Source organism: Myotis lucifugus, unplaced genomic scaffold (genome assembly GCF_000147115.1).
Source record: "Myotis lucifugus unplaced genomic scaffold, Myoluc2.0 scaffold_13, whole genome shotgun sequence".
In the NCBI taxonomy this organism is placed as follows: domain Eukaryota; kingdom Metazoa; phylum Chordata; class Mammalia; order Chiroptera; family Vespertilionidae; genus Myotis; species Myotis lucifugus.
This window is the reverse complement of record NW_005871061.1, coordinates 7,147,327-7,157,458: the sequence shown is the minus strand read 5'-3', so window position 1 is coordinate 7,157,458 and position 10,132 is coordinate 7,147,327. Positions and strand designations below refer to the sequence as shown.

The window sequence follows — 10,132 nt, the reverse complement described above, 5'->3', positions numbered from 1 at the left end:
GAAAGTTTGTAAGGAGGGCATTCTGAGAAAAGGGAAGTGTGTGGAAGGCCACCTGCCTTGTTTACCAGAATTTTGACTTATGGGAGTGCCGAAGGTGGTGCCCCTAATTATTCCTTGACCTTTCCAAACAAGGCTGTGCATGAGCAGACCTCCAGGTGTTTACTGGGATACTTATGCTTAATCTTTTGGGTGTCCTTGCTTAAAGGACAATGTAAACATGTGTCCTCCCAAGATTACTTACCCTGCTGATTGTATCTAAAAGATAAACTTGGACAACTTCCGCTTCCGGTCGGCTCCGGCTGGAGGGTTGACTATTGAGTGTCCTGAGAGGTCAGATTGCTGTCAGACATGGCCCATGGACATGAACATGAGCATGGACATGGTCATGGTAAAATGGAACTTCCAGATTATAGAAAATGGAAGATAGAAGGGACACCATTAGAAACTGTGCAGGAGAAGCTGGTGGCAAGGGGGCTCAAGGATCCGTGGGGCCGCAATGAAGCTTGGAGATACATGGGTGGCTTTGCAGACAATGTTACCTTTGTTGGTGCAATGTTAAAAGGATTCAAATGGGGATTTGCTGCATTTGTGGTAGCTGTAGGGGTTGAATATTTCCTGGAGTCCTAGAATAAAGATAAGAAGCATCACTGAAGATATTACCTGGAAGTATCTTAGTGATTCTTAACTCTGTTATTAAAATAAGATTTCTTCACTGTAGCCTACTCATCTGTGTGTTTGTCCCTTAAAGATACTAGTAAGATTTAATAAAGAATACATGTTCCAGTAAAAAAAATAAATAAATAAAAATAAAAGATAAACTTTATCTCAAACTGCTGCTACAATAAAAGCCTAATGAGGCAGGCAATTGAGACTGTCTGGTTCCTTCAGCCAGGCAGTCCCTTAACCTCTCTTTCACAGCAAATGTTGTGTCGGAGTAATCTATTCATGTGTCACTCAGGGTCTGCTGGTCAGGCCTGGCAAGGCAGAACAGATTTTTAAGGATGTAAAACTATTCAGTGTGATACTATATTGGTCATTTCATATTTGTCAAACCTCATAGAATGTACACACCAACAGTAGAGCCTTAATGTAAGCTATAGACTTTGGGTGATAATCATGTGTAGATATATATTTACCAATTGTAACAAATGTATCATGCTGGTACAGGATATTGATAGTGGGGAAAGGTGTGCATGTGTGTAGACAGAAGTTATATGAAAACTCTGTACTTTCTGCTTAATTTTTCTCTGAACCTAAAATGACTTTAAAAAATAAAGTGCATTTAGCCCAGATGGTATGGCTAAGTGGTTGGTTAAGCATTGACCTATGAACCAGGAGGTCACAGTTCAGTTCTGGTTGCAGGCTTGATCCCCAGTAGGGGATGTGCAGGAGGCAGCTGATCAATGATTCTCTCTCATCATTGATGTTTCTATCTCTCTCTCTCTCTCACCCTTGCTCTCTCTGAAATCAATAAAAATATATTTAAAAAAGAGAGTGTATATATTGCACTTGATATTATATTGCCATTGATATTGATGTATATTGCAATTGATATTATATATTGCATATATAGTATCAATGAATGCATAGAATATCATTATATATAGTCAAACTCAGAGTCCCATGAAGATATCAGATGTTAAAATAACATTTCAGAGTATACTTTGTGCTCATATAGTATTGTTTGCAAAAAAGTATACAGGCTACAGGGTGCAGTGGAGTAGATGCAGGGTTCAATGAGGGCTTCTTTGACAAAATATACGAGGGTTCTGAAGAAAGTGCATTTATAACGTGTCATAGGAGCAGTAACTCCCTCATAGTAAAATAAATATAATTTGAGTTAATTATGTAGGCAGCCTATAAATCCCCATGAGACACACTTAGAGCACAGAAAATTAAGATACAGAATAATTGAGAATATGATCTCATTATCCCTGGTTACAGAGTGATCACAAGTACTAACTGCTTAGTGAGGAGCAATTAGCAGTCACAATTGAATTCATTCCTGTACCATATATCTGCAATTTGAGATTTATGCTTAATTCAACTGTTAGAAATGTAGTTTTCAAGCTGATCATATTACACCCCAAAATATCTATCTACTTTAAGTCTTAACTAAAGAACACAATGAATTATCAGCAAAAATCAGAAATATGTGAATATGGGTGAATCCTATTAATCAGCTGATTATTAGGTTGATGAGGTGGGTGAGTGGAAGCTATAAAATTGGTGTCTTGCATGTAGGCACTTAAATCTGCAGCATTCATTTCAATAATGGATTAATGTTTTGCTTAGAAATATTAGCATATCATGAGTTAGTGCCACAGAGAATACCTATGTCACAAAAATGCAGTATTTTTTTTAAGATGAACGACATCGTTTAGTGGGGTGTACGCAATGCTCTCAATGGTGTTTTAAGATATTTTAGTCACTTCCAAATAAGAGATTGCAAGGAACATAAAATAAAGCCAATCATCATACTGCAATCCAACATAAAATACCTATCAATGAACCCTTAGATATGTAACATTAAATCAAATATTTATTTAATTATCATAAGTATTAACAAAGAAGAGTAGGGGTCATTATGCCTGAGCTTAGATATTTTTTTTTTTAGCTAGGAAAATCTAAAATAAAATTCGGTTTAACAACCATCCTATTTCCTGGTTTCTAGAGAAGATAATGTAAGGGTCCTAAGGAGAATACAAAGGCAGGTAAAGCACAGTCCCTGTATTTCCTCAGAGACATCACAACGCAGTGGAGTTGGCAAATGATACTTATCCTTAGTTGCTTTAGGAGAGGATCTAATGTGTTCCTATTTTGGAAAGGGGGTATTGCTACTCTTTTTTGTAGAGGCAAATAATTTCTAACATATCCTGAAAATAACTCTCAAAGCTGTGGAAATATTTTTGGCTTATGTAAGGAGAACTAATTTTAAATGATAGCATGTATGCTAGTGAGGCCTTCCTTTTGGATATTGTATTTCTCACGTATGTAGCAAGGTACATCATTTTCCTTTTATCTAGTTACTGCCTCAATGTATCTAATGCATCTAATGCATAAACACTTTCCTTAGCTTGATAAAGATCTAAAAATAGCCAAATTAAAAACACCAAATCAATTAATAATATTCAGTAAGTCCATTGTGCATGTAAGAACAGTTAGTAAACTTGGAGCTTTCAAATTCAAAACTGAAATGAAGCTGAGGAGCATGACATTACTGGATGGTTTATAAAGTGAAATGAGGAGATTGTTTAACTTTTACTATGCTTGGTTTTTACAATGGGGATTTTCAGATGATGGGATTACAATACAATATATAGATAATGTATCATAGAATTTTGTACTTGAAACCTATATAATTTTATTAACCAATGTCACCCCAGTAAATTTAATAAAACATTTTTAAAGTGATTATCTTATAATATTTTTAAGATGGCTTAAGTCACTTTTTAAAAATATATTTTATTGATTTTTTTACAGAGAAGAGGGGAGAGGAATAGAGAGTTAAAAACATCGATGGGAGAGAAACATCCATCAGCTGCCTCCTGCACACCTCCTGCTGGGGATGTGCCCACAACCAAGGTACATGCTCTTGACCGGAATCGAAACTGGGACCCTTCAGTCTGCAGGCCGACGCTCTATCCACTGAGCCAAACTGGTTAGGACTTAAGTTACTTTTTTTTGATGATCAGAGGCATCTACAACAACCTGTTTCACTTATGTTCATAAAATAAGTTAAATTTACTTTTGCTCACGTGGCTTAAATGGTTTTGTCTGCTCAGAATTTTCAAGTCTGGTCTTCACTTTGTATTTAATTTTAACAAGCTCAAAGGACTCAGTTTTTGCTTTATTCTTGACATCAAATCATTTTTTTGTTTGAGAATTTTCAAGCCTTGTTTTCTAAGGAAATATTTGAATGTGCTGATATAACATGATTACCCACTTTGGCAAGAATATAACTTAGAAATATAGATATAACTTCTGGAATGATAGGGTTTGGAACTAGGTAGACTCTGTCCCCAGTAACACTATAACTGGTAAAAATTAGAGCAAATAGTCATTTGAACTCTGTGGAAGCTGTTCTAAGGGCAAACAGCAAATGCAGAAACATTCATTCATTCATGAAAATCTAATAAATCTCCTTAATAAAAACATGAATCTGTGACATTTGAGCCATAACCCGCTCCATTACTCACCACCCCATGTCCAGCTGCCTGGTGCTTAAGTTACTAATTAGGACAGGGAGTCAAACTGAAAGTCACAATCAAACCTTTATTCCCGGATGTGATGTGCAGACAAAAGGCAAAGAAGAAATGCTGGTTCCCTAATGTTCCATTTCTTCCCAGGAAACTGCACAGGGTGAGCATCAGTCAGATGGCATGCGGTGCAAGTAGGGGTATCATCTCACTGCCAAGGAGCCCTGAACAAAATGTTCCTACTGTTTTATGGTCCCTGAGAACTAGGTCTCAGGAGAGGGAGGAAAGGCGAGGAGTGAGTCAGATGTCAAATACACCGAGTCAGAGAAGAGAGAAAACTTCCTTATGATGAGGTCGGAGCAGAGGTGCCTGGAAAGTGCCTCATGGAGGACCCCAGATAAAGAAGCCTTTGAATGCAGGCACCTTGGTTGGGAATGTGATGCATATATGAGCATGGCTGGTCCAGGGGTCACCTTAGTCCTTGATTACAACTCTTTTCAGAGACTGTAATGAACTGGCTGTGCACCAAGTCTGTGGTAGGGAGGGGAGCTTTATCCCATGAAGCCTTCCAGGCAAAGCCTTTGTAATCACCAATGGGTGGGTCTGAAAGATTACACATAGGATTTTGACATGCAACCTGACTCCTCAGCCCCACCTCCATATTTGAGTTATGACACTACTCTGGGCTTGTGCAACCAAGAAGATAGGCTCTCTGTCCCTTGAACTCCCAGTCTGGAGCTACAGTTTAACTCTGGGTGGGGCAAGCTGTCAGCATTTTTTATTCCCTGTCCTCTAGCCTCAAATTGCAAAAACTCTTTTTCAAATAGGCAGATATGGCAAGCTGAGGGCATTGTGAGCCTCTGCCCAGATTGCTTATAGGACACAGGTTATATGCCTAAAGGGGCAAGCCGGGAAGATGAGGGGTTGTAGGCACTCATCTTCATGTCTACCTGTGCAGCAGGGCTGTCACTCCAGTCGATCTCAGTTCCTGTGCAGTGGTACACAACATATGTCCCAGGGGAAAGGTGGACCCTGAGGCGGAAGAGCTCTAAATCTCTGCCTGAAAAGATAGACCTTATTTGGATGACAGGGAACTCCATGCCTAAAAGAGAAAATTTTGGTGAAGTCATCATTACCATGGAGGTTTGTATGCGCAAAATCAGAGCTCTTTTGTTTTTAAAAGTGTCCAATTTGGGGAAATAAACTATTTGATAACCTTAACTTTAAGGCTAATAAGTGTCTTATATAGTCTGTCTTGTCTATTGTCATATCTCAGTATAAAGCTGAGCATTACAGGTTCAATGCAGAAAACGTGGGTAGAATGAGAAGCAGCCAGACCTTAAACTGCCCTTAGCACAAGGTTAATGTAGTCACATGGGACATGGAGTCAGCCATAAGTACTATGGGATGATAGAAGATTAGAGGTGATAACCCTACACAAAAATTAACCTTGGGGTCTGTGGTGAAACTTAAGTGCATAAAACTTAACAGTTGAAAGTTAGAATCTCTCGAGTCTATATTAAGACCCTTGAAAGTGAAACATTTCAACAGTAATATAGTCACTGGCTAATACATTTAAAACTCTGGATTATGTCATTATCAGGCAAAATTGTTTATGAAGATAATTTTTGCAGAATTTTCTTTAAAATATGGCTAAAATAACATGGCTTTGTCATATATAATTTAATATTATTTCAGCAAGCCTAATTATAAGTTAATAGAATAATAAATATTTTATTCATTCAAGACCATTCCAACTCTCATTAAAAATAATTTATATGATGTAAAATGTCTAAATCTATACAAATATGGTGATTTAAGTTTGAAGCAATTTATTTATCTTATTTTTTTATCCTGTCTGACTTTTTTCCTGTTTGTTGAGTTTATTGGGGTGACACTGGTTAACAAAATTATACAGGTTTCAGGTTCACTACTCCACAACACATCAGCTATAACACGGTATTGTGTGTTTACCACCCCAAGTCAAGTCTCCTTCCATTACCATTTATCCCCCCTATACCCTCCTCCACTGCTCCACTCTCCCCTGCAGCAATCACCTAAGTTTGAAGCAGTTTAAATTGTTCTTTAGCTACAGGACTTCTCAGTGTATTAACATGCTAATATTCTATATTTTAAATCCCTAACAGAAGGGTTTAATAGGCACCATTTCCCATTTAACAAAACAACACTTGTTCTTTTATTTCTTTGCCCTGCATAGTATTATAATATCTTGTCAGCTACAATTAAAATTTAAATCCTATATTTCTAATCCCAAATAGGCAAAATTGCTATGAAACCTAATTTCAATAAGCAATGAAAATATACAACTGAACTAGTCAAATTTACCTTGTGTAAGTAATGCTTTCTGTATTTAGCCCAACCTCACTTCTCTCTCTCTCTCTCTCTCTCTCTCTCTCTCTCTCTCTCTCTCTCTTATTGTGGTAACATTGGTTAATAAAATTATATACTTCTTACAAATTTCTTTCTCAACAGTAATTGCAATAATGTTTTAATTATTTGGATTTTTATCAGATGCATAAAATGTGTGCATAGATCTTATCCAGCCTTTGAAGGAGGTATTAAGCTTTGTGTTGGGGTCCATTTTTCCTACTTTAACCACACATTGGGACAGAGCAAGTGGGCACTTTGTTATCCTGACAGGTGGGCAAAACATAGTGAAGTGACAAGAAATTTAGGAACAGCCCATGTTTAGAAATCCAGTTAGGTTAGCAGTTGGAATCAGAAAAGGTTGTAAGTAGATAGTCTCACCAATCTCTCAGACTCTAAATTTGTTTCAAATCATTACCCTGGATGACCACGACTACCCTGGGAGCTGAATATTACGTTTGTTCAGAAGAGCTGCTGGTATAACTTAATTGGCCACAGAAAGGATATGTTTCCCTACACTATGAAGCACTTCTTTTGTCCTTCTTGTTTTCAGTTATTCAACTTCATTCTGACATTGAATATCTGTTTGAGGATCATTCACTATCTTGGAACGTGTATGTTCCTGAAGGGGTATTGATTCATGTTGGTAGATTGGCTGAGGTTTCTTTTTCTTTCATCTTTTTTGTTTGTTTGTTTTAAAGCCTCAGGCTTCAAGCCTCCTCCCGGATGATCAAGTCCTATTCGTTAAGATTAAGTAGGGCTCACGTAGAATATTGATCCGATTGCTCCTGAGCTTCAGCGGGACATATTTGTAAACCTATGGAAAATAAAAAATGTCAGAAAACCGGGCTATATCCTTGTTGTTCTGAGTAATAATACAAAGTTGCAGCTAATCACAAATTTCCTAAAATTTCTTATGTATTTTTGGTTAAAAGACCAAACCCATGTAACTAAATGTTTTAATTAATATTGTAAACTTCCCTAAAGGACTGCTCTACATGAATTTATTCTCAATTTCTCCTTGAAAATATAATAAAATCATTATTCTTTCTCCTGCATTTATTTATGTGTATTTTACTGTACTTGTGTGTATTACCTAATCTGTCCTTCACTCTAAATTGAACCATAAAAATTTGACTTCATAAAAATGTCTATTCAGTTTTACCACAGAAATTTAAATGGGAGAAAACCCTCATAAACTGTGATTTCTTATCGACTGACATGTCAGTGCAAAAGTACATTTTAGAATATGCAGTCTTTTGAAATGCATTGGTAGATCTTTAACAATTTCATTGTCATATGAACCTCACTTTCAACTCTAATATATTGAATTTTTTCAAAATATAACACACAAATGTAGTTTGAATATCCCTCAAATTAAGACATCTTTTGAAGTCATTCTGTATTGTCAGTTAGATTTCTCTGTAAGTTCTTTAAATACAAGTTATATGGCTAAAGAACTAATTTGTCATAATAATCATACCATTTTTAAGTGGAGCTATGCATTTGATTTACAAAAAGTTGCAAATGTCTTCAATTATGCATCCAAATGTAAAAACCAATTATTAGGTAAAATGAATTTTTTAAGGAGTACCTTTCAACAGTTTCATAATATTTGATAGAGGGATGCACCAATTGTTGGTTAATCTGAAATGAGACTAGTGATAAATGTATTATTTTAAAAAGAGTTATTCTTTCAAATTACACTTGTGGACAAAAAGGGAGCACATGCTGACCTGACTAACACAGGAAAAGCCTATGTGGCAGCCTTGCAAACTCAAGAGACCTAAAGTAACCACAAAGGATGGTCTGAAGTTAACACCTTTCATTAAAAAGCAGCATATAGTGGGTAGTCATGTCCAAGGCCAGTATCTTCCCTGACAAAGATCAACTTTAATCTTTACTGAGCCTATTATCTTTTTGCATCTAAGATAATAAACCTGTGGAATGTCAGGGTAACTTTTTAAAAATATATATATATATTTTATTGATTTTTTACAGAGAGGAAGGGAGAGGGATAGAGAGCCAGAAATATCGATGAGAGAGAAACATCAATCAGCTGCCTCCTGCACAACCCCCACTGGGGATGTGCCCACAAGTAAGGTACATGCCCTTGACTGGAATCAAACCTGGAACCCTTCAGTAGGTAGGCCGATGCTTTATCCACTGAGCCAAACCGGTCAGGGCATGTCAGGGTAAATTTTAGCTTCCCCTTTTCTGGACGCCTCAGAGCACAACCAATGTGCCAGGGAGCCAGGGCAGAGACCACAAATTCCCTCATTGTTATTATGTTAATTGTTGACTGTTAACTATCCTGTACCCACTTATGTAAAAGAAGTGTGTGTCTATCATTTTACTTTTTATCCAATCCCAGAGGTTTCCTAGCTTTGTTTTCTCCCGCCGCCTCCCTAATCTATCACCCATGGGTTTCATGTAACCCACTTATGTCTCCTCCTTTAATTGTAATGTGTAAAACAAGGTGGAAAAGTGCCGTTCTCCAGAGCATCATCCCAGTTCCTAGAGATTCTGCTTCCCGGCAATTGTTGACAGTTTGGCTCAAATAAACTCACAAAAATTTTTTACAAGTTTGAATATTTTCATATGTTAACACAACAATACTGTTTTTTAATGATTTGTTTAAGACATAAAATGTATGCAAATTTATTGTCACTATGGCAATTCAAACATGCCCATATCAATCACTACAATCAAGGCACAAAAAAGTTTTAATTCACAAGGACAAGGAGAATAAGAAGGGAAGCAACAGCATTTTAGAAGCGGTTGCAGAATTTTGGTGGGTGGAATATAACTAGATGATCTCTAATTCAACAGTGGGAGGAAAGCTGAGACCTAAGAGCCGTAGGAAAGATAGCAATCAGAAACACAGGTAGCTGTGTCTTGACCAACAATGTTGCTCTCTGAGGGAAGCTTTTCCCATGTGTTGCTTCATCCTTTAGTGTGTTCTTCCACAGCCTGTGCCTATGTGGAGTCAGGAAAAATAAATTTTCCTCCATCTGTCTAAATTCTTCTGACTAGACCAGTGGTCGGCAAACTCATTAGTCAACAGAGCCAAATATCAACAGTACAATGATTGAAATTTCTTTTGAGAGCCAAATTTTTTAAACTTAAACTATATAGGTGGGTACATTCAACTTTAAATTCAACTTTAAATTCACGGTTTTCATCTTTCGTTTTTCTTTGCTTCTTCTTTGTAGCCATCTCAAACAGGGCACTTAAAAAGATGTTTCATTTTATAATAATAAAGCCACCAACACAAAAGAGTTACAATTCTTAAATTGATGACAAAAATACCTGTAGTATTTGCAGCTGGTTGGAAAAATACAGGTAACTTTATGCTTCGAGTAGGTACTTTTGTCACCCGCACGCGATTTGCAGACGTGACTAGCACTAACCACTGCACATGAGACTGCTGGCTGACTGGCTCACTCAACTCCTGCATGAATCACGTGCGCTGCCTGCTTATCCCGCAGCCCGCCTGTGCCGCTGTCTCCAGTTGTCCGACCGACCGACACCCCCCACTTCTT

At 37.2% G+C, this 10,132-nt stretch overlaps 1 pseudogene; it reads left to right on the top strand.

Annotated features, from left to right (window-relative positions):
• The first annotated feature begins 287 nt into the window (after positions 1–287).
• On the top strand, positions 288–784 carry LOC102433419 (annotated as a pseudogene).
• The last annotated feature ends 9,348 nt before the right edge of the window (positions 785–10,132 follow it).